Below are 26,104 nucleotides of genomic sequence, written 5' to 3' on the forward strand. Positions count from 1 at the left end.
GCCTATATATAGGCTAACAGAAACTCCAGAATTTCTTTATAGAGGAAACATATAGATACCTTCCCATTTGAAACACAAGGAAAAGAATCATTTCTTGAGGTTGTATTTCCACAGTACATAGTTGGTTTTTATTTGACAGAGACAGAGATCACAAGTAGGCAGAGAGGCAGGCAGAGAGAGAGGGGGGAAGCAGGCTCCCTGCTGAGCAGAGAGCCCAACTCGGGACTCGATCCCAGAACCCTGGGATCATGACCTGAGCCGAAGGCAGAGAGTTAACCCACTGAGCCACCCAGGCGCCCCTACATAGTTGGTTTTTACTTAAAGATTGTTTTTTCGGGATGACCGTGTAGAGGGTTGCCTGATAGTGGTTGTGGTGGTAGGTTTATACTGCCTGATTGCCGTGAGCCGGCTCTTGCCACCACATTAAATATGTAGATTCATATGTAGGTAACCCTTCAGGTTCTCTCTTGGTAATCTGACGTGAGCTTTAATGAGGACAGCATGATTTTCCATTCTAGGTATGTTTGTCCATTCTAGGTATGATAACCTATTTAGATGAAGTCCTCCCTAGAAAGCAAGTGGGAGATATGATATTCTTCTGGAATATTCTCCAGTGCCATTAATCAGTACTTGCTTTAATCAAAGCTCCCATGTAATTACGATTTTATTTTAAAAAGTAAAACAGTGGAGAAAGATGAAGAAATGTGTTACAAAATTTTTGAAACCATACATTTGGATCTCTTGAGATAGAGAGCACCTTGCATCTGCTGACAGAAAAGTATTGCTCAAGCTTAAGATGAAATTAGAACTGAAGCCAAGCACATGCATTTAAAAAATTTATTCTAGTTCTATTCCAGACTCTTTCAATAAAATAATGGTATTTCTTCTATTCAACTCTCATATATTAACATAGCTGACAATGTGGAGGTATTTCAAAGCTGACATTGCTGGTATAATTTTTGTGAAAGTTTCAATGTCTAATAGAAACATGAGGAACATTAGAAACAGAAAAGCCATTCCTCCCTATCTTTTTTTTTTAAAGTGTTTATATCTGCAAATGACCTCTCAAAGGGAAGCCTTCTCAAATGTTACCTTTTTTATGAGTAAAGAGAGTAAAATCACTTCATGCAAGTGTAAGTAATATGAATAAGAAAATTCTCATTATAACAATTTGCGAGGACCCTTTTATTTAGCTCAATAGCACTCAAAGGGCTATAGTGATAAACTTCAAAGTTGGCTGTAGTGGAATATTCTTCCATTTAACATCAAGCCAATGCTAAAGAAAATTGCTGACATATTTTCTAAGTTATTAACCTTTACAATGAGATATATTTTCTGTGCGTGGAGAACTTTCTCCTCTATGTTAATGTGAACTCAAGTTACAGGGATTAATCAAATAAATAAATTGAAATTAAGCCATACAGCACTGCTTTATGTTGTCCTTTCCACATTTGCCTCTAAGTTACTTATTGGAAAAATAATTGTAGAAAATGTTAGAAACTCTTTTATCAATCACAAGAATGGCATTTTATTACATCAATAAAAGTGAAGATACGAGTTAAAATATATGCCTTTTTCTTAAAAGTATGCTAAAGGATCCTGTTTTAAACAGTCCTCAGAAATCTTTCTCTATGCCTGAATTTCCTCATCCAAACTCTCTATTCCTTCACTGTGGTTCCAGCCAATTTCCTGACAAAAGTAATCAAAAACGCCTTTATCCATTCATTTTCCTTCCGCCTTACAGCACTTGCCATAGTACAGCCTGCCTAAATTGCCCAAATTCCCTCTTTTAGTCTTCTCACGACTTAGTCTTCCATAAATGTTCCATAGTTTAACTTCCCCCAAAAAGCATTGCTCAGAGTTACCAAGGTGTGCTTGAGTACTTCTTACCCTGTCTAGATACAGCACTTTTTCAGCCACGCTCCAGCCGAGCTCATTCTGTGTATATGCTTGTCCTGCCTAAAACCTGCCTTGGCAAATAATTTGATCCAGACTTCATTTTGATAGTTCTTTATGCTGTTCACATTCACTGCAATAGTTGAACACATAAATTTAGAGGAAGACGTCCAGGAAATAAAAGTTAGTTTTGCGATTACCTTTTTTTTGAGCATAGGGACTTGTTTCTCTGCCGCTCAGTCTTGGCATCTGTATTTTAGGAACAATAAATTGTAAATTTCCGTATTAATATATTATATTATATTAATTACATATATATAATATATAATTATGTAGTTATATTAATTACATAAATATAAAACACTTAGCTAAATGCCTAACACTTTGGAAGAGCTGAAGAGGTATTAACCACTATCATTCTCGATAATCCTGTTCCTTTGCTTTTTTAATATATCTTTGGGTAATGTACAATAAAGTGAGACTTGGTGAAATAAGCATGGAATTTGAAGTTAAACAGAGCTGTGTTAATAATGTGTCACTTACACCGTACTAACTGTGTGCATTTAAGTGTCTGACCCTTAAGTCTTATAGCGATGATTCCGTAGTATCTGCATATAGCAGCAGACTAAAGTTTGTTCTATTCAATGCCTTTTGAATAAGCAAACGAGTGATGTACATTTGTGTACGTACATTGCAATGTTGGTCTTAATAGTTTAAAAAATATCTTCATTAAATCACTTGGACAAAGATTTATTTATCACATATGGAAAGTATATTGTTCTGGGCACTGGAAATAATTATAAAAAGACCTGGTAAGGATCATTATTGATTTGTGTGGCACATCATATAATGCTACTTAACGTTAATCTGGTTAAATAATTCTTGGGAAACAGTAGCAAGTATTTCTGCTCAAGACTAAACTGTAATTTATATACATCTGGTATGTCTGGAAAGCTGATGAAGCAGGCCTTCCCAAATCAATTTCCACAACTTTTTCTTTTCCCTCAAAATTCTACCAAGTCACCTGAGACAGTGATAGGGTATAGCCTTAAGAGCAATACAGGCTAGAGTAAGCCATCAGGAGAAGGCCTTCAGGGTCAGCAATGAGAATGCATGCCAGCAGGACTTTGAAATATGGCCCAGGGGAACAGTGGCTTTGGAGGGAAGTGGGCTGCCTGGAAGGCATCTATGGTCCCAGACTGAGCACTGGGGAACAGGCACTGGACAAAATTTTCTAGCCTTATCTGGGAAATAGAAAGTCTGGATTACATAAGAGATGATGATTGAGAAAAACCCAGTCATGTAATCTAGAAGATCCCCCCCACCATGGGAAATGTTAGTAAAAAGAAAGCATTATTTAGGGTTTACATATTAGTCACTCAACCAGAACAGTGAAAACAGTAATAGTTTATTTTAATGTTTATCAAGTCAAGTGTGCATTTCTAAAATCAAGTTCCTATTACTTATTGATTCCTCGTGGGTTGGTATTTAAATGAATTTTATAAAGTCAGTAGAATATGTATTATAACCATATAAACACTAATTGCATGAATTCATTTTCTGTGTGTCTTTAGGTATATGATCTCTTCAAGAGTTTTTGCTATTTTTCCAAAGCCGTGTAGTGATAAAGGGACCCATAAACAGAAGGTGAGGCAACACATTTGATTGTACAAGGTGCTACCTTGAAACTGACTTATAAAAGTTAATGATCAATAAAACTTTTTTCAGTTCATAAAATGTGTTTATTTAACTTGCTCTTGAAGTATCTGACAATTAGAAGCATGCTATTATCATATTGGAGTAAAATCCAATTAAATTACAAAGTCATCCCTTCTTCCAGAAACCCTCAGAGAAGCAAGAAACAGCTCTTGAATAGAGGTCATATCCAGATTTTAAAGAACATACTTGCAGTAGAATCATGGTGAGAATATAATGATGGAGAAGAATTAATTAGAAAAACAAATTGAAACACTGTAGTGTTATTTCCAAAAACAGATACAATGACTGACACGTGCCCATGAACTTTCTGAACTAAAGTAGATGGAAATCTCCTGCCACTTGACATTAAAATTCCAGTAGCAAATGTTTCTGGCTGTATCCCAAGCTGAGTAATTATATTTGGTTCGTAGCATAAGCATTTGATGATTTTATACTTCTCAGTATGTCCTGTTTTTACAATTTCACCAAAGATTGCATTTTTAAAAACACTAGTATTAAATGGTAAAATCAGTGAAAGTCATAAAAAGAAAAGGCAACCAAATACAATTGAGATAAGACACAATATGGCTAAGAAAGAATGAGGGAGATATAGAGATATTGTAATACCTAAACACCTAAACCTTGGCCTTGGATGATCTTTGAATTCTATATATAGGTCTATACCTATTTAAGAGGAAAAAAAAATTTGAATGTGGGCCTTGAGCTCAGTGAATTCTGTGGTTGGTATGCTCCTGTGTAGTGAAAGGAGAGGGGGAAGATATCTGCTGTAATGGTAAGTGATGGATGAACCAATGGCCAGTGTTATCTTCTGTCTTTTCCCCAAATCCTTGTCTAACCTGATGGGACAGACTATCCCCGTCCAGGTTCTCTTGGATCTCTTTGGTTCCAAGAGTTTGGTACTGACTGCTAGTCAATGAAGCCTAATGATTCCCAAAGTCTGTTCAGATATCTTACTAAGTCAGCATCAAAAAGAACGTGTAGCCACATTGTTTTTACTCATTTCATCAATTTTGGCATGCCAGTTTGTTTGAACGTACCATGCTGAGAAAATGGTGAGTAGAACATAATTCAGTAAAAGGAACCTCAAAATGAGTATACCAGAAAAACTGAAGAAGTAATCTATGAGCTTCAAGCCTTGAACACAGCATTAAGAGGAAGCGTCTAGAAGTTGCTAGTTAGCATAGCCTGCTACTGATGGTACAGCTTGCTCTGCCAAAGAAACCAGTGCTGTGATCCGAGCTACATTTGGTTAGGTTGTAGGCAGGGGTATAAACTGAAAGTCACAATCTGCAGGTTGGACACAGACTGCTAAAGAGAACATTCTTCCTGATAGCCACACAGAGTGACTGCCTATTAATACTCTCTTCTGGAACGCTCAGTGAGCGAGGAAAGTAGGCCACTGGGTCCCATCGTATTATTCTTAGTGTGTTACATGTTCTGGAATAACTGGGGTGAGAGAATGATGTAATTTGTGCTATAATTCCCCTTTGCCCTCCTTCTTGTGGGTCCTTGCAGTAAACCACCATTGAAAAAGATAATCTTTGTAACCCTAGAAACAGTGAATCATTTGATCTCTTATAGGAGACAGGGACAGAAATCACCCAGATTCCAAAACTGTTGTAGTGTGAAAGGCTGTGGCGTAAAAATGGTTAGTAGAATTTGGGGCTGAATTTAAAGTGGTTTTAAAAAAATAAAAATGAGCTTTCTGTAACACTGTATTTTGGTTTTGAAAAGAAGTTTATTTTACAGAACACTATATACAGTTATTACTTCATCTGATCCTCAAAATAGGCCCAGTGAAGGAATAGGCATTATGTTTAATTGACAGATAAAGAAATTTAACCACATGGAGATTAAAAGATCTTTGAATATGTTTTATTAGAAGGGACCAGCAGAGTTAGGACTGGTACACAGGCATTCTGGATCTAATCCCAGTTCTGTGTATGCAGGGCTACACACACTTGGGCATACTATACCCTCTGCCCTGAAATGCATCTCAGGTGCTGCCATCCGCTTAAATGTCTAATTGATTCACCATGACAATGGACATTACCATATAATTGGTAGGAGTTAGAAGCCCTGGTAAATGCATGTACAGCTAAAGAGATTTTTCATTTTAATTTTTAAATCAAATCTTGTAAGGCTATTACAGGATGACTGAAATTCCATTTGACCTGCAGACTTCCGATTTAAAACAAGAACCAGACTATTTTGTCATGCAAAGTGAACAGAGATGTATTTGATGTAATCGAACCACTTCTGTACACCAGTTGATTTTAATCCCATGGCTCTTCTTTTGATGTAAGAGCAACAAAAAGAATAGCAGTGGGTAACACCAAAGGAGTGCTAACTGGACCAGGCTTTGTCTTAAGTGCTTTACGTATACTAACTTGAAACCTCATGCCAACCTGATAGAGAAGGAGCAGGTATTATCCCTCTTCATAGACTATGAAACTAGACTAGAATATTGCATAGTGAGTGAGCAACAGAGCTGGGTTTTGCCTCTGCAGGCTGATTTCAGAATGCAGGCTTTTAAAGAAGAAAGTGGACTGCCTCTAATAGAAGTAGGATTACTTAATGGAGGGGAACCAACAGAGCACTTTGCAGTCACACAGAATGGGCTAGGTTTCTGGCTTCACCATGGCTCAGCTAGCTGTATTACTCTAAACCGGATGTTTCCTTATGTCTGCTATAATTGATTCATCTGTAAAGTGAAGATACCTGAAAAACCCTTTGCCTAGGACCATTAGGAGGCTCAAGCAAGATGGTACAGGTAATGCCTACTTTATTGCCTATTAGGTAGCCACTATATGGTAATTGTAGAAGACAAGCGGAAATTAGACTTTTAAAATAACTTAAAGACATTAATGCAAAGAAGAAGAAAAGGAGGAGGAGGAGGGGAGGAGAGGGAGAGGAGGAGGAGGGAGAGGAAGAGGAAGAAGGAGAAGGAGGAGAAAAGGAAGGAAAGAAGAGAAGGAAGGAAGAAAGAAGAAGAAAAGTCTGTGGGATGCCTGGGTGGCTCAGTCAGTTAAGCGTCTGCCTTCAGCTCATGTCATGATCTCAGGGTCCTGGGATTGAGCCCCCATGTCTGGCTCCTTGCTCAGCAGAGAATCTGCTTCTCCCTCTCCATCTGCTCCTCCCCTATTCATTCTCTCAAACCTCTCTCTATCGCTCTCTCCTCTCTCAAATAAATACATAATATCTTAAAAAAAAAAAAAAAAGAATCTGAAGCTCAAAAGGGGTAGATGGCTAGTTTTTTGTAATGCAGGATCAAGAGTAGACGCTAAGCCTTTCAACTCTGCTCAGGGTTCTTTGAATCCCAAAAGAGTAGATAAAGGATTTTATCTAACATTTTTTTCAATTTAAGAAGTTAACTATTGAAGTATTTTCAATTCTTTTCACCTGTTTAAAGATGAGTCTACTGCAAGTCTACTGCAAGTGGCTGTTACCAGGCTATCCTCTCAAACTTGGGTATATGTCACAATTAAATACACATACACTCCCTCTCAAATGCGAACAATAAGTGAATCATCTTGGGAAATGAAAAAAAAAAAGTAGCAAGCGTAATCCTATCTGTGTCCTCAAACCAATTGAATCAGAGGAGTCATTTGTCTTGCTTCTTAGAGCGAGGATGTCTGTTTATTTATGTATATGACAGGAGCTATAGATTGAAGTAAGGGGTCAGGAGGACCACAAAATATTATGAAAAGTAAAATCAAACCAGGCAAATGCAAAGCAAACTTTGAAAGCAAGGGAACCTTCTTGGCTCAGTTGTCCATCAGCAAAATCCCTGAGCCAATCGCTTGCTACGTTTATCAAGACAATGAGAACACAAGCTGTCAAGCCCATCATGCTGGTCTTAATGAAGGGTTTTCAAAGAAAGCAGTCCTTGCTACCTGTACTGGCACTGGGAGGGCATGGACTGAAATGAACCCCCATCATGTTTTTTGTATGTGCCGTAGCCTCTCATGGAGAATTCAAGTTATTTAAAGGCAGAGGTCTTAAAAATCTTTTCAGGGTACCTAGCATATGACTGAACACAGAATTATGGAAGGAGAAAAAGAATAAAGACTGCTAGCTGAATTGAACTGAAATACGGCTCCTAAGGCTAGTAAGAACAAATAAGAGTAAAGGGATTTGTTCATTTGATATTGTAGAGTCATGGCCTTAGAGTAGTGAAATCTGCAGATAGATTAAAGAAATGTACAGAACTGTAAGGATTGAAAGTAGTGGTGATCTGCATTCTTGAAAAACGGCAGCAGAATTCTCCCAACATGTGGCATATGATAAAAGCACTTTGTTACCATTCTTTCGATGGTAGAAAATAGATGTCACCTGAAAACAAGCCTTGACCATATTATCCATTTATTACTTTATTACTGCAGTATTTGTCTTCCCTCTGTCAAATATTGAGCCAACCACTTCCAGACTGTCTGGGGAGATATAGGAAAAGGAATATCCAGGGCAGTTGAGACACTGAGGAAAGACCTATGAGAGTGGAGATGCCTCCTTCACCTGGGGAAGAGAATGAGAAGGGCCACCATCAGGAAAAAGAGCCCCATGGCCCCTGAGAGGGCAGAACTCAGAATGGCATAGGAAAAGCGCTCTTGGTTCAGAAAAGGGGTCCTGGCATAACCAGTGATGAGGCTCCCAAACATTGTCCCAGTTCCAGCCCCAGAGCCAGTCACTCCTACCATGGCAGCCATAGCCCCAATGAACTTGGTTACAGTGTCTGTGTCCCTTGAAATGGCACTGGTTCCGAAGGTGTGTCTGGGTATAAGTGAGGTCAGGGGATATGGGGCTTCCAAGCTGCTATTGTGTCTCCCATGATTTTAGTACCACTGTGGACAGTGCTCAGCTCAACCACGGAGAGGTGCTCCTGACCAAGAAGGGAGTTGAGATGAATCTTGCACAGGTGGACATTTTCAGGGGATGAGGGGCTGTGGCAGGAAACCTGCTCCCAGTGCAGAGAAGACAGACTACACTCAGTCTTCTCAAACTGACCCAGCTCTGAAGTTACAACAGCAGAAACTCTGGACATTTGCCTGGAAAGAAAGGAATTAATGTTATCAGTCTGAGATACCAGCACGGTTTTGATGGGGTTTTCTTTAAACAGTAGAGTATATGAGACTCATGATAGTATAAAACATTGACAAATGGCAGAAATCTAGACCGTTTTTTTTTTTTTTTTTTTAATGTAACAAGACCGTGTTTAGTGAATACCAAAAGTGGCAGTTAAAGGCAGGGGCTGTGGGAGCTCAGAAGAAGGAGGGCAACAAGGGCTGCTCCCGTGCAAGAGATGACACCCCATCTCAGAACCTCTCTCCTTGCTAGGGACTCACACTGTCCCACTGTCCCTCTCAGAAGAGATTCTTTGGATTTTACTTGGATAAATATCAGATAGGTACAATTCTGACAGTGAGCAGATTATGGCTATTCCCTTTACTTTCCTTATTACCTCTCTCTACACCAAGCTGAATAAAAAAACATAGTTAATGAGACATGCAAAAGAAATCAGAGACTGATGAAAGAAATGCAAATAACTTATAAATAAGTGTAATTGTGGTCCTAGGCTTTTACTTTCTACCCCTACCTTTCTTCTTTTCACCTGTGTCTTGTTCTACTTCCATTTATCCTCTTAAACCCAGCTTCAATCCCTTTTAGAATGTGGCATAATATAAGTGTAAAATAAGAAAATCACATATAATCAAAGACGACCCTACTGAAAAATACACCGTTACATGTGTTCGCATTTCTCAAGCTTAATTGAACTCACAGAGCTTCTTTAATGTACATCTGTTGACATCCATCGGTAGTGCCTTTATTGATGTAAGTGCATATGCAGATCAGTGCACTTATTGTAAGTGCATGGCTCAATGAATTTTTATAAGATAAACACTTTTGTAACAACACCAACATCAAGAAAAAAGAAATTGCAGCACCCTATAAGCTCTCCTGATCTACCTTTCTGTTTCTGCTCCAACAAACATACCCACTGTCCTGACATTTATCACCACAGTGCAAGGTGGGTTTTTTTCTATAGTATAACAATGGAATCATACTGGGGCACCTGGGTGGCTCAGTGGGTTAAAGCCTTTGCCTTTGGCTCAGGTCATGATCCCAGGGTCCTGGGATCAAGCTCCCTGAGTCTGGCTCTCTGCTCAGCAGGGAGCCTGCTTCCCTTCCTCTCTCTGCCTGCTTCTCTGCCTACTTGTGATCTCTGTCATATAAATAAATAAAATCTTTTTAAAAAATGGAATCATACCATACATGCCGGTGGCTTCTTTTGTCCAAATGTATGTTTATATAATTATATTTATGTTATTCATCATATAAACATAAATTCATAAGTTCCTTGAATAAATGACCATTTAGATCATTTGCCATTTTTTGAAATTGGGTTATTTGCTTTTTTGTTGTTGAAGTGGAACAGTTCTTTATATATTATAGATACAAGTCCCTCATTACTCAATCTGTGGCCTTTTAGCTTTCTTTTTTTTTATTCCAATATAATTAAAATATAGTTTTATGTTAGTTTCAGGTGTACAATATAGTGATTCAACCATTCCACGCTTTACCCAGGGCTCATCACAGTTAAGTGTACTCTTAATTCCTTTCACTAGTTCACCCATCCCCCACCCACCTCCCATCTGGCAATGACCAGTTTATGTCTTTTAACTCTCTTGATGGTGTCCTTTGTAGCACAAAATTTTTTAGTTTCGATGCTCAATTTCTGTATTTTTAAGTTATTTTTTTCTTTTGTTACTGAAGCTTTAGTATCATATCTAAGGACTCTTTGCTAATCTTCTACAAGTTTTATAGTTTTAGTTTTTACATTTAGGACTTTTATCCATTTTGAGTTAGTTTTTGCATATGGTGTGAGATAAATGTCCAATTTCATTCCTCTGCCTGTGGCTATCTGGTTATCTCAGTAGCATTTGTGGAAAATTATATTCTTTGGGGCACCTGGGTGGCTCAGTCAGGCTTCTGATTGTTGATTTTGGCTTAGGTCATGATCTCAGGGTCCTTGGGATGAAGCTCTGCATCCCACTCTGCACTCAGCTGAGTGCTTCTCTGCCTTTTTCCCCCTCTTCCCCTCCCCTGCTCATGTGGGTGCGCTCTCTGTCTCTCTCTCTATATATAAAATGAATGAATAAATCTTTCTTTAAAAAAGAAAATACTGTTCTTTTCCTATTAATAGTTTTGTCACTGTTGTCAAAAATCAGTTGACTATAGATATATGGATTTATATACAGACTGTCAATTTTATTCCATTGATCTACATGTCTGTTCCTGTGCAAGTACTGTGGTGTCGTCATTGCTGTTGCTGTAAAGTAAGTTTTGATATCAGGAAGTTTGATTCATCCTGGTTTGTTCATTTTCAGGATCATTTTGCTATTACTGGGTCCCTTGTATTCCATACAAATTTTACAATAATATGTTAATTATACAAAGAAGTCAGCTGAAATTCTGATGGAGATCCCAGTGAATCTGTAGATCAGTTTGCAGAGTTTTGCCACTTAATGAACACAGCATTTTCCCCATTTATTTAGATCTTTCTAAATGTATTTAGCAATGGTTTGTGGTTTTCCAGAGTATAAGCTCTGCACTTCTTTTGTTAAATTTATACATGAGTATTTCATTCTTTTTAATGCTATCACAAGTGTTACTGTTTTCTAAATTTAATTTTTAGATTATAATGCAAGTTTATAAAATACTTGTTGTTTTTTATTTTTTTAATTTTTTTTTATAAACATATAATGTATTATTAGCCCCAGGGGTACAGGTCTGTGAATCACCAGGTTTACACACTTTACAGCACTCACCATAGCACATACCCCACCCCAGTGTCCATAACCCCACCACTCTCTCCCGAACCCCCTCCCCCCAGCAACCCTCAGTTTGTTTTTGTGAGATTAAGAGTCTCTTATGGTTGTCTCCCTCCCGATCCCATCTTGTTTCATTTATTCTTTTCCTACCCCCCAAACCCTCAACGTTGCATCTCCACTTCCTCATATCAGGGAGATCATATGATAGTTGTCTTTCTCCGATTGACTTACTTCACTAAGCATAATACCCTCTAGTTCCATCCACGTCGTCGCAATACAGTTGGTTCTTATATAATGATCTTATAACCTGAACCTTGGCCCAAATCATTTATTAGTGTTAACAGTTACTTGTTAGATTCCTTTCTATATATAAAATCATGTCATCTGGAAATAGAGATATTTTTATTTCTTCCTTTCTAATCTGGAGACCTTTTATTTCTTTTTCTTGCCTAATTGCCCTGGCTAGAATCTCATGTACAATGTTGACTAGAAGTGGTAAAAGTGCACACTCTTGTCTTGTTCTTAATCTTAGTCTTTCACCATTAAGTATAATGTTAACTGTGGAGTTTTAGTAGGTACCCTTTATAAGGTCGGTGAGTACCTTGTATTCTTTTTTTAAAATTTTTTAGTGTGTTTTATCATGAAAGAATTTCAGATTTTATCAAATGTTCTTCTTTATCTATTGAGGTGATCATGTGAGGGTTTTGTTTTTTTTTTTTTTCCTATAGGTGTGATATATTACATCAATTGATTTTTGGACATTAAAATAACCTTGCATTGGGGCTCCTGAGTGGCTCAGTTAGTTAAGCATCTGCCTTCAGTTCAGGTCATGATCTCAGGGTCCTGAGATCAAACCCTTTGTAGGGCTATGCACTCAGCAGTGAGTTTACCTTGCCCCCACCCCACCCCCCAGGGGGCAGTCGTGCTCTCTGTCTTTCTTTCTCTCTCTCAAATAAACAAAATCTTTAAAAAAATAACCTTGCCCTCAGTTCCTGGGATTGAGCCCTGCATTGGGCTCCTTTCTCAGTGGGGAGCCTGCTTCTCCTTCCTCTACCTGCTGCTCTGCCACCTTTGCTCTCTCTCTGTCAAATAAATAAATAAAATCTTTTAAAAATTCATTTAAAAATGGTAACCTTGCATCCCTAGCATATGTACCACTTGGTCATGGTTTAGAATTATTTTTTTGTGTTTCTGGATTTGGTTTGCCAGTATTTTCTTGAGGATTTTTATATCCATAAGAGAAAGTAGTACACAATTTTGTTATCTCATGGTATCCTTTTCTAGTTTTGATATCAAGGTGATACTAGCACCATGAAAATTAGTTGGGAAGTGTTCCTCCCCTTATCTATTTTGGAAGAGTTTGCGAAGAACCAGTATTTATTGGTAATTAATAGAGAATCATTTACAAGATAGAAGTTAGGAAGTATGTTTTTGATAAGCTAGTTTCTAGGCAGATAAAATACCAACAATCTTTTTTCTTTTTATCTTAAAACTCTGTTTGATTTTCTTTTTTTTTTTTTAAGATTTTATTTATTTATTTGACAGAGAGAGATCACAAGTAGATGGAGAGGAAGGCAGAGAGAGAGAGAGAGAGGGAAGCAGGCTTCCCAGGACCCTGAGATCATGACCTGAGCCGAAGGCAGCGGCTTAACCCACTGAGCCACCCAGGCGCCCCTCTGTTTGATTTTCTTAAACAGTTTTAGAAAATTGGTTTTGCACACAGTAGCCAGAATTAATTTTTTGTTTTCAGTTGTAATTTCCTGATGTCTAGTGAGATGGAATGTTGAAGTATGCTAGGAAAAATTTGCTCAACACTGATTGGGACTTAATAGCGAGGTATTAGTTCTAAAGTTAATTACAGGGGCGCCTGGGTTGCTGCATCATTAAGCATCTGCCTTTGGCTCAGGTCATGATCCCAAGGTCCTGGGATTGAGCCCTGTATTGGGCTCCCTGCTCTGTGGGAAGCCTGCTTCTCCCTCTCCCACTACCCCAGCGTGTGTTCCCTCTCTTGCTGTCTTTCTCTCCATCAAATAAGTAAATAAAATCTAAAAAATAAAATAAAAACAATAACATTAATTGCATACTTTGATAGGTTTTAATTGTTATTTGGTTGTTGCTCCTATGTTTTGGGGTTTGGGGTTTTGCTTTTTTTAAGGGTATAAGGCAAGGTTACAATGAACTGGTTGATAGTATCCTCCAGAAAAAGATATGCAGGAAGGCAGTACTAAAACGGCTTGGGTTTATTATGCAGTACAGGGAGGGAGAATGTACACCATGCAGAAACATGGAGCATCTCTTTAAGATGCTAGGAAGAACTTACTACAAGATTTGGGTCGTGAGTAGGTGTTTTAGGAGAGGGTTCAAACAAGCAAAGCTTTGGTCTGAAACGGATGCTCTCGGGAACTGTGGGTAGCTGTATGATTGAGTAAAAGCAAGTCTTACTGAGAAAGAGACTAAAGAGTAAAGCTAAAGCTGGGATAGGTGGGGTCTGATAATTTAGGGTTTGCACAGTGATGTTTTCTCTTGGCCCTCATTATGAGTTGTTCTTGTTTCTGTCTCACTTCACTATAGTCACCGCGTAACCTTGTCTGAAATTGATATTCTGTAAACTGGTTTACATCCATCAAGAGAACATAGTGGCCTAGTTGTAGGTCACTTCTGCTCCTAACATATCAAGGCCTAGCAGCCACAGTCAAGCAAGTCCTAAATTTTTAGGGGTTGATTTTCCTTTTTTCACAGATGAAATATATTATAAACAGTGCTTATGTCATAAAGCTTTATGGGTCATTAAAATAAAATCAAAGGACCATGGTGATATAATTAAATTTGCAACATTACATTTTGTACATTAAAACAAAGCAACTCTTCTATGCTACTCTTTCTTTTCCTTGAGGTTGTCCACGATAAAAGGGCTATGTAATCTAGCAGGGAAGGCTGGGGGGAGCAATGTATATAGTAAGATTGTAACTAGATCTTATGTTTGAACAAACAATCAGTATAATCCAAAATGTGGTCTGATGATTACAGCCCCTCATGAAAAACAATTTGTCACTGAAAAGCAACAGCTTTCTAATAATGTGACAAATATTATTTCTAAATCTCAAAGTCGGCAATAAATTTGAGGTCCTCTATTTATATTCTAATCTTTCACTAGGTTCTACACTATCAATTTACTAAGTTTCATGTTAACCTTGGGGATTTAAAGGACACTCTTTGGAGTAAATCAGCTGTTTGCCCTTCAGAACAGTGAATTCAACTTAAATACAGACTCATGGGAAGATCTGCTTTTAAAACAGAGACAGGGTATTATAATTTGCATATTCCTTTGTTTCTTTTTTACAGAAATTTGCTTATTTCTATTCATACTATATTATGAAAGTAATCTGGCATCAGCATTACTGATGAATTTGTATCACTGGTGAGAAAAATATATATGTATCTGTCAGTGTAAGCGTAGAGTTCAGATTCACTTCAAAAAGGAATTCTATATGCAAGTTACAGATCGATGTGTGTAATGAAGCAGATCCCTGTTTTTGAAATGATGCCAGCATAGTCTGGGCATCTTTTTTTTTCTGGTTAAATTTGCCTTAGATAACACATATTTTTGTACACCAAATAATTCTAAAATATTACTTGGTAGTACTGGTTTACATTGTCAAAATCATTCTAAAAATACATAAAATTAATTTAAAAATTCACTTACATTTTTTACAAGTTTAAGTACATGCATTTGAGCCAATGTTATTGAGCCAATATTCTGTCATATGTGTAATTACATTTTATAATACTCTTTTAGGACAGATACCTCTGCTTTACTCTTACTTGTGTAAGGTTGACTTGGCTATTCATAAATCATTCTATATAAGTTGCAGATAAAGTTTGGTAAGTTTATCTACATTTCAAATTGGAAATGTCATTGGAGGACAATGAGTCACTCAGGATAATTGACTCATTTCTAAAAGTAAACTGTTTCTTCTAAAAATTGGTAATGTCTTTGAAAAATTAAGATTTTTTTTAAGATTTTATTTATTTATTTGACAGAGAGAAATCACAAGTAGGCAGAGAGGCAGGCAGAGAGAGAGGAGGAAGCAGGCTCCCTGCTGAGCAGAGAGCCCGATGCGGGGCTCGAACCCAGAACCTGGGATCATGACCTGAGCCGAAGGCAGCGGCTTAACCCACTGAGCCACCCAGGCGCCCCTGAAAAATTAAGATTTTTATATTATTAATTATTTCTGTAGGGTTTTTTTTTCACATTGTACTCAAGATAAAGTAAATGACTATATAAATAGACGTTTTCCTTGTTAGTGTGATGGTGTCCTATTTTAAATTTTCCCGTTGGTGTCAAGAACTGTGAAGGGCCTTAGATTTTTACTCAGTTTGCAAGCTAACAAATTAGCCTATCAAACTTTTTTTAGATTTTACTTATTTTTTTATTTATTTGAGAGAGTAAGACAGAGTAAGGTGAAGGGCAGAGGGAGAAGCAGACTCCCCACTGAGCACAGAGCCTGATGTGGGGCTCCATCCTGGGACTCCAGCCTCATGACCTGACCCAAAGGCAGATGCTTAACCGACTGGGCCACCCAGGTACCCCCTATCACACTTCCATGGACACAGGCAGGAGAAACATGACTCTAGCTTCAGAGACAAAGGGTAATTTATTACTTACAACAATAACAGCAGCCAGAATATTGGGGTTTTTTGCACTTGCTCTCTGAGCTCCAGTTACCATGGAGAAATGAGAAGACAGCCAGAGGAGGACTATACATGCAGTGTGGGGGGGGGGGGTTGTTACAAGGGAGGAACTCTGAAGAAAGGAAACCCACACCCTTTATAATGGAAGATAAATAATTCTGTCCTATTCTAAATACAGACATCATTTAAAAGATAGCCTGGAACAAAGGCAGTCAATGCCTTTGTCTATAACACATATGAGAAAGCCATAGAGAATTGCTTGTCTTTATTTGGTTATTTCTGGTGTACACAAATGTTACTGCCTCTCATAGGCTTATTGTTTGTCCAGACAACTTACAAGACTCTTATTTTTTCTTAAAATTTGTACCCTGATTCTGTTGTTTGCTTTCCCTTAGGTGGATGATTAAAAATCTGCATATAATGGCAACTGCGTATTTTCTTTTCTGATCCTTACAACTCCTAATTCTCCTTCCTTTTAACATGAAACTGAACTTCCAGTGGTTTGTGACATATGGCTTTCTTTCTGATCTTAAAAAACCTACATATATCTAAAATTTCTGCCAAGTATAATGCTTGCTTTTGGTGTTCATGTACAATTTTTATCAAGAAAGTTTTCTTCTAGTTTTTATTTATTCATTTATTTAATTAATAGAGATAACGAAAAGGTTGTTTCGTTTAATAGGCTGAACATTATTGATAGATTTTCTGATACCGAACCATCATTATGTTCATACTCAATCATGTAATTAAATAAAACTATAGGATTCAGTAGGCTTATGCATTATTTTAAGATAAATATTCCTAAGTGAAACAAGGCTGCCCTTACTTTGTCATTACCTTTATGGTAATCAAGAATACACTACTAACTTCATAAAATGAACTGGGCATCTTCACCGCTTACTCTATTTTGTGAAACAACTTGTGTAACATAGGAATTTAATATTATTTCAAAGTTTGTATGAACTCACTTCAAAACCTTTTGGTCGTAGCTTTTTTGTTTGTTTGTTTATGTCTAAAGGGGAAATCTTGGCTACTGTTTCAATTTGTTTAAAATTTATGTTAAGTTTTGGAACAGAACATTTTAACACTATGCATTTTTTCTAGAATTTATCCTTTTTTTAAGTTTTTAAATTTGTTAGTGCAGTTGGGAACTTACATAAGACAATGGAACTGTCAAAAGTAGTAAGAATAGGATAGATTATTTAGTGGAACGGGTTAAATAAACTACTTCAAGGAGAAAAATGAAAGTGGATGCCTACTTAGCAGTACATTCAAAAGTGGCTAAATGGAGGTAGATGAGGGAGTGGGGTGACTGGGTGATGGGCAATAAGGAGGGCATGTGATGTGATGAGTACTAGGTATTATACACAACTAATGAATCATTGAACGTTATGTCAAAACTAATGATGTACTATATTTTGGCTAATTGAATTTGAATTAAACACATACACACACACACAAAATGGCTAAATGGACTAATGATCTAAATGTGAAAGGTAAGCTATACTATAGTAGAAGAAAAATTGGGTATCTTTATGATCTACAGGAGAAGAGTACTTTAAAAACAAAATTTTAAAAGTCAGAAATCATAGGACAAAAAAATTGATGAATGTCATTACATCAAAAATAAGGATAGCTCTTTATTGAAGGACACAGTCGATAAGGTGTGTACAGGAAAGAGGGATTTAATATATTAAAAAAGAAGACATGAAATCTTGCTGTTGGCAATGAGATGGATGGAGCTAGAGTGTATTAGGCTAAATTAAATAATAAATCTGTCAGAGAAAGACAAATACCATATGATCTCACTTTTATGTGGAATTTAAGAAATAAAACAGATGAACATATGGGAAGTGGGGAGGGGGGAAGTAGAGAGGGAGACAAATCCTAAGAGACTATTAAGGATAGAGAACAAACTGAGGGTTAATGGAGGGGGAGTGTGGGGGATGGACTAGATGGGTGATGGGTATTACAGAGGGCACTTGTAATGAGCACTGGGTTGTATGTTAAATGATGAATCACTCTATTCTACTCCAGAAACCAATACTGCACTGTACATTAACTAACTAAAATTTAAATTTTTAAAAAATGATAACTAAAGGATATTTATCAATAAAAAAAATAATAAAAAAGAAGGCATGTATGTTATAAAGAGAAGCTTCCCCAAACCCACAGCAAATACAACATTTACTGGGAAATGTTAGAAGCATTCTCTTTTTTAAAGGAGAGTTGAGCAATGATGCCGGGATTTTAGACACACAACATGGAATACAACAAACTAAAATCCCAGTCTTCATGGGGTTTTTGTCAGGTTGGGTCTTTTGATAATAGATATTAGCTCTTGAACCTGTACGTAATGGGGAGATGTTAATCAAAGGGTACAAACTTTCAGTTATAAGATGAGTAAGTTCTGGGGATCTAATTTACAGCATGGTGATTAGAGTTAATATTACTACATTGTATGCTTGAAATTTGCTAAGAGAGTAGGTCTTATGTTGTCACCACAGGAAAAAAGGCAACTACAAGAGGTGATGAATGTGTCAGTTAACTTGATTATGGCAATCATGATACCTATTATTTATATATATGTAAATATATATATATATGTATATATATATATATATAAATAACATTGTACACCTTTAAAAAATCATCACATGTACAACCTAAATATAATTTTTATTTGTCCATTAATCCTCAATAAAGCTGAGGGGAAAAATGAAAAAAAAATATATTTTTTTAAGTTAGTTTTGTTCTGGAAAACTTGAGTTTTATTATTTATATCTACCAAGATTCAGGGAGATGTTTTTTAAAGATTAACCATTATTTTAATAAACTGGTATACAAAGTAAAATTAAACAACCACACAGGATGGAAGAATGGGTAAAAAATCCACTAATTTAAGTTGAGCATTAAGTACCTATTGACTTAAAGCAGTATTCTGTTACAGAGTCTATCGTAATTTAGGTTTATTTTTTTCCTTGAAAAAAATATTATTTTTTCTACCTTTTCTGACCATAGCCTGATTTTTAGTGTCCCCATATGATTCTGAGTAACAAGCGGATTTTCAGAAGTGTTATAAATAAAGAAAGCAATTTCTTTAATAAATTAGTTAATTTAAATTCCATAAGATTCAGTGAGTCAGAAAATGTTAATGGATCTTTTTTGTTAAATACAGCTCTGCTATACATTGGGTCATCAAGTAAAAAAACCTGTATTGAAGTGGTTTTTATGAGTAATAAACATTCAGATTCTTCTGTCTGAGACTTTATCATCTCTAGAAAGAGGGCACACACTTTGTTCTTTTAAATAATGAGCAAATGAACAGGGGAGCTAAAACAATTATATTTTTATCTTTACCATTGAATTAACTTTATCTTGTTAATTTTGACTTTTAGGCATAGAAGAGTAGAAAATGAAGGCAACGTTTTAAAAATAAAAAGATAAATGAGTCACCAAAACTTAGATCTCATTGACTAATGTGGCTTATCAGCTTCAGTATGTTTACAGTAAGCTAAGGAAAAATTGTTCTGCTATTACTGAAAATTTTTTTTTGTTTTTTTGGGGGTATTGTTTGTTTCTATTTATTTTGAACCTCAAAAGCATCACTGACTGTATTAGCTGAATTAATTGAATAATTGCTACCAGGTGAAGTTTGTGTTATCTATGATTGGAAAGAAAAGAATGTAACTGATTTTTTAAAAATCCAATAGATTTCTGTTTTAATCACCTGATATTTTAGGAGAGGTGCACTAAAGGTATTTAAAATCTATACTGAGGGGGAGGAGTCAAGATGGCAGAGAAGTAGCAGGCTGAGACTACTTCAGGTAGCAGGAGATCAGCTAGAAAGCTTATCTAAAAATTGCAAACACCTACAAATCCAACGGGAGATTGAAGAGAAGAAGAACAGCAATTCTAGAAGCAGAAAATCAACCACTATCTGAAAGGTAGGACTGGCAGAGAAGTGAATCCAAAGTGACTGGAAGATAGACCGCGGGGGCAGGGCCGGCTACCGGCAAGCGGCAGAGCAACGGAGCACAAAATCAGGACTTTTAAAAGTCTGTTCCGCTGAGGGACGTCGCTCCAGAGGCTTAACCAGGGTGAAGCCCAGGCGGGGTCAGCGCGGCCTCAGGTCCCACAGGGTCACAAAAGGATCGGAGGTGTCTGAGTGTCACAGAGCTTACCGGTATTAGAACGGGGAAGCCGGCTACAGAGACAGAGCCAAGGAGTGACTCTAAGCTCGGGGTTACCTTGAGCCGGTCGCAGGCTCGGTCAGCTCAGAGCGCGGCCGGAGGCCAGGGTGACAGGAGTCATTGGGTGCTGTTCTCTGAGGGCACACTGAGGAGTGGGGCCCCAGGCTCTTGGCTCCTCCGGGCCAGAGACCAGGAGGCCGCCATCTTCATTCCCGTCTTCCAGAACTCTACAGAAAGCACTCAGGGAACAAAAGCTCCCGAAAGCAAACCCGAACGGATTACTCAGCCCGGCCCCAGGTAAGGGCTGTGCAACTCCACCTGCGGCAAAGACGCTTTGGAATCACTACAACAGGCCCCTCCCCAAGAAGATCTACGAGAAACCCAGCCAGGAGCAAGTTCACCTACCAAGGAGTGCAGTTTCAATACCAAGGAGAGCGGCGGAATTCCAGAGGAGAAGAAAGCAAAGCATGGAACTCATGGCTTTCTCCCCATGATTCTTTAGCCTTGCAGTTAATTTATTTTTTTTTCTTTTTCAACTTTTTTTTCTCTTCTTCTGCTAAATTTTTTTTAACTTTTACCGTTTTCTTTTTTAAATTTTTTAAATAGTTTATCTAATATATATATATTTTTTTCCTTTTTATATTTTTTATCGGCTTTCTTTTTTTAATAGTTTCTTTTTTTTTTTTTTTCTTTCTGAACCCCTTTTTATCCCCTTTCTCCCCCATCACGATTTGGGATCTCTTCTGCTTTGGCTAAAGCATATTTTCCTGGGGTTGTTGCCACCCTTTTAGTATTTTACTTGCTCCTTCATATACTCTTATCTGGACAAAATGACAAGGCGGAAAAATTCACCACAAAAAAAAGAACAAGAGGCAGTACCAAAGGCTAGGGACCTAATCAATACAGACATTGGTAATATGTCAGATATAGAGTTCAGAATGATGATTCTCAAGGTTCTAGCCGGGCTTGAAAAAGGCATGGAAGATATTAAAGCAACCCTCTCAGGAGATAGAAAAGCCCTTTCTGGAGAAATAAAAGAACAAAAATCTAACCAAGTTGAAATCAAAAAAGCTATTAATGAGGTGCAATAAAAAATGGAGGCTCTGACGGCTAGGATAAATGAGGCAGAAGAAAGAATTAGCGATATAGACCAAATGACAGAGAATAAAGAAGCTGAGCAAAAGAGGGACAAACAGGGTGCCTGGGTGGCTCAGTGGGTTAAGCCGCTGCCTTCGGCTCAGGTCATGATCCCAGGGTCCTGGGATCGAGTCCCTCATCGGGCTCTCTACTCAGCAGGAAGACTGCTTCCCTTCCTCTCTCTCTGCCTGCCTCTCTGCCTACTTGTGATCTCTGTCAAATAAATAAATAAAATCTTTAAAAAAAAAAAAAGAGGGACAAACAGCTACTGGACCACGAGGGGAAAATTCGAGAGATAAGTGACACCATAAGATGAAACAACATTAGAATAATTGGGATTCCAGAAGAAGAGGAAACAGAGAGGGGAGCAGAAGGTATGTTGGAGAGAATTATTGGAGAGAATTTCCCCAATATGGCAAAGGGAACAAGCATCAAAATCCAGGAGGTTCAGAGAACCCCCCTCAAAATCAATAAGAATAGGTCCACACCCCGTACCTAATAGTAAAATTTACAAGTCTTAGTGACAAAGAAAAGATCCTGAAAGCAGCCCGGGAAAAGAAGTCTGTAATGTACAATGGTAAAAATATTAGATTGGCAGCAGACTTATCCACAGAGACCTGGCAGGCCAGAAAGAGCTGGCATGATATATTCAGAGTACTAAATGAGAAAAACATGAAGCCAAGAATACTATATCCAGCTAGGCTATCACTGAAAATAGAAGGAGAGATTAAAAGCTTCCAGGACAAACAAAAACTGAAAGAATTTGCAAACACCAAACCAGCTCTACAGGAAATATTGAAAGGGGTCCTCTAAGCAAAGAGAGACCCTAAAAGTAGTAGATCAGAAAGAAACAGAGACAATATACAATAACAGTCACCTTACAGGCAATACAATGGCACTAAATTCATATCTCTCAATACTTACCCTGAATGTTAATGGGCTAAATGTGCCAATCAAAAGACACAGGGTATCAGAATGGATAAAAAAACGAAAGCCATCTATATGTTGCCTACAAGAAACTCATCTTAAACCCGAAGACACCTCCAGATTTAAAGTGAGGGGTGGAAAAGAATTTACCATGCTAATGGACATCAGAAGAAAGCAGGAGTGGCAATCCTTATATCAGATCAATTAGATTTTAAGCCAAAGACTATAATAAGAGATGAGGAAGGACACTATATCATACTCAAAGGAACTGTCCAACAAGAAGATCTAACAATTTTAAATATCTATGCCCCTAACGTGGGAGCAGCCAACTATATAAACAAATAATAACAAAATCAAAGAAACACATCGACAATAATACAATAATTGTAGGGGATTTTAACACTCCCCTCACTGAAATGGACAGATCATCCAAGCAAAAGATCAACAAGGAAATAAAGGCCTTAAATGACACACTGGACCAGATGGACATCACAGATATATTCAGAACATTTCATCCCAAAGCAACAGAATACACATTCTTCTCTAGTGCACATGGAACATTTTCCAGAATAGATCACATTCTTGGTCCTAAATCAAGTCTCAACCGGTATCAAAAGATTGGGATCATTCCCTGCATATTTTCAGACCACAATGCTCTGAAGCTAGAACTCAATCACAAGAGGAAATTTGGAAAGAATCCAAATACATGGAGACTAAACAGCATCCTTCTAAAGAATGAATGGGTCAACCAGGAAATTAAAGAAGAATTGAAAAAATTTATGGAAACAAATGATAATGAAAACACAACAGTTCAGAATCTGTGGGACACAACAAAGGCAGCCCTGAGAGGAAAATATATAGCGGTACAAGCCTTTCTCAAGAAACAAGAAAGGTCTCAGGTACACAACCTAACCCTACACCTAAAGGAGCTGGAGAAAGAACAAGAAAGAAACCCTAAACCCAGCAGGAGAAGAGAAATCATAAAGATCAGAGCAGAAATCAATGAAATAGAAACCAAAAAAAAAAAAAAAAAACAATAGAACAAATCAACGAAACTAGGAGCTGGTCCTTTGAAAGAATTCATAAGATTGATAAACCCTTGGACAGACTTATCAAAAAGAAAAGAGAAAGGACCCAAATAAATAAAATCATGAATGAAAGAGGAGAGATCACAATGGACACCAAAGAAATACAGACAATTATAAGAACATACTATGAGCAACTCTACGCCAACAAATTGGACAATCTGGAAGAAATGGATGCATCCCTAGAGACATATAAACTACCACAACTGAACCAGGAAGAAATAGAAAGCCTGAACAGACCCATAACCAGTAAGGAGATTGAAAGAGTCATCAAAAATCTCCAAGCAAACAAAAGCCCAGGGCCAGATGGCTTCCCGGGGGAATTCTACCAAACATTTAAAGAAGAACTAATTCCTATTCTCCTGAAACTGTTCCAAGAAATAGAAATAGAAGGAAAACTTCCAAACTCATTTTATGAGGCCAGCATCACCTTGATCCCAAAACCAGACAAGGATCCCATCAAAAAAGAGAACTACAGACCAATATCCTTGATGAACACAGATGCAAAAATTCTCGCCAAAATACTAGCCAGTAGAATTTAACAGTACATTAAAAGGATTATTCACCACGACCAAGTGGGATTTATTCCAGGGCTGCAAGGTTGGTTCAACATCCGCAAATCAATCAATGTGATACAACACATGAATAAAAGAAAGAACAAGAACCATATGATACTCTCCATAGATGCTGAAAAAGCTTTTGACAAAGTACAGCATCCCTTCCTGATCAAAACTCTTCAAAGTGTAGGGATAGAGGGCATATACCTCAATATTATCAAAGCCATCTATGAAAAACCCACTGCAAATATCATTCTCAATGGAGAAAAACTGAAAGCTTTTCTGCTAAGGTCAGGAACACGGCAGGGATGTCCGTTATCACCCCTGCTATTCAACATAGTACTAGAAGTCCTAGCCTCAGCAATCAGACAACAAAAGGAAATTAAAGGCATCCAAATCGGCAAAGAAGAAGTCAAACTATCACTCTTTGCAGATGATATGATACTATATGTGGAAAACCCAAAACACTCCACTCCAAAACTGCTAGAACTTGTACAGGAATTCAGTAAAGTGTCAGGATATAAAATCAATGCACAGAAATCAGTTGCATTTCTCTACACCAACAACAAGACAGAAGAAAGAGAAATTAAGGAGTCCATCCCATTTACAATTGCACCCAAAACTATAAGATACCTAGGAATAAACCTAACCAAAGAGGCTAAGAATCTATACACAGAAAACTATAAAGTACTCATGAAAGAAATTGAGGAAGACACAAAGAAATGGAAAAATGTTCCATGCTCCTGGATTGGAAGAATAAATATTGTGAAAATGTCTATGCTACCTAAAGCAATCTACACATTTAATGCAATTCCTATCAAAGTACCATCCATTTTTTTCAAAGAAATGGAACAAAGAATCCTAAAATTTATATGGAACCAGAAAAGACCTCGAATAGCCAAAGGAATATTGAAAAAGAAAGCCAAAGTTGGTGGCATCACAATTCCGGACTTCAAGCTCTATTACAAAGCTGTCATCATCAAGACAGCATGGTACTGGCACAAAAACAGACACATAGATCAATGGAACAGAATAGAGAGCCCAGAAATAGACCCTCAACTCTATGGTCAACTTATCTTCGATAAAGCAGGAAAGAATGTCCAATGGAAAAAAGACAGCCTCTTCAATAAATGGTGTTGGGAAAATTGGACAGCCACATGCAGAAAAATGAAATTGGATCATTTCCTTACACCACACACGAAAATAGACTCAAAATGGATGAAGGATCTCAATGTGAGAAAGGTATCCATCGAAATCCTTGAGGAGAACAGAGGCAGCAACCACTTCGACCTCAGCCGCAGCAACATCTTCCTAGGAATATCACCAAAGGCAAGGGAAGCAAGGGCTAAAATGAACTATTGGGATTTTATCAAGATCAAAAGCTGTTGCACAGCAAAGGAAACAGTGAACAAAACCAAAAGACAACTGACAGAATGGGAGAAGATATTTGCTAATGAAATATCAGATAAAGGGCTAGTGTCCAAAATCTATAAAGAACTTAGCAAACTCAACACCCAAAGAACAAATAATCCAATCAAGAAATGGGCAGACGACATGAACAGACATTTCTGCAAAGAAGACATCCAGATGGCCAACAGACACATGAAAAAGTGCTCCACATCACTCGGCATCAGGGAAATACAAATCAAAACCACCATGAGATATCACCTCACACCAGTCAGAATGGCTAAAATTAACAAGTCAGGAAATGACAGATGCTGGCGAGGATGTGGAGAAAGGGGAACCCTCCTACACTGTTGGTGGGAATGCAAGCTGGTGCAACCACTCTGGAAAACGGCATGGAGGTTCCTCAAAATGTTGAAAATAGAACTACCCTATGACCCAGCAATTGCACTGCTGGGTATTTACCCTAAAGATACAAACGTAGTGATCCGAAGGGGCACGTGCACCCGAATGTTTATAGCAGCAATGTCTACAATAGTCAAACTATGGAAAGAACCTAGATGTCCATCAACAGACGAATGGATAAAGAAGATGTGGTATATATACACAATGGAATACTATGCAGCCATCAAAAGAAACGAAATCTTGCCATTTGCGACGACATG

The 26,104-nt window shown here is 37.6% G+C and overlaps 1 pseudogene; it reads right to left on the bottom strand.

Annotated features, from left to right (window-relative positions):
• Window positions 1-8,126: 8,126 nt before the first annotated feature.
• LOC125109786 (ATP synthase F(0) complex subunit C2, mitochondrial-like) lies at window positions 8,127-8,559 on the bottom strand (annotated as a pseudogene).
• Between the last annotated feature and the right edge of the window lie 17,545 nt (window positions 8,560-26,104).

Source organism: Lutra lutra, chromosome 9 (genome assembly GCF_902655055.1).
Source record: "Lutra lutra chromosome 9, mLutLut1.2, whole genome shotgun sequence".
Lineage (NCBI taxonomy): Eukaryota > Metazoa > Chordata > Mammalia > Carnivora > Mustelidae > Lutra > Lutra lutra.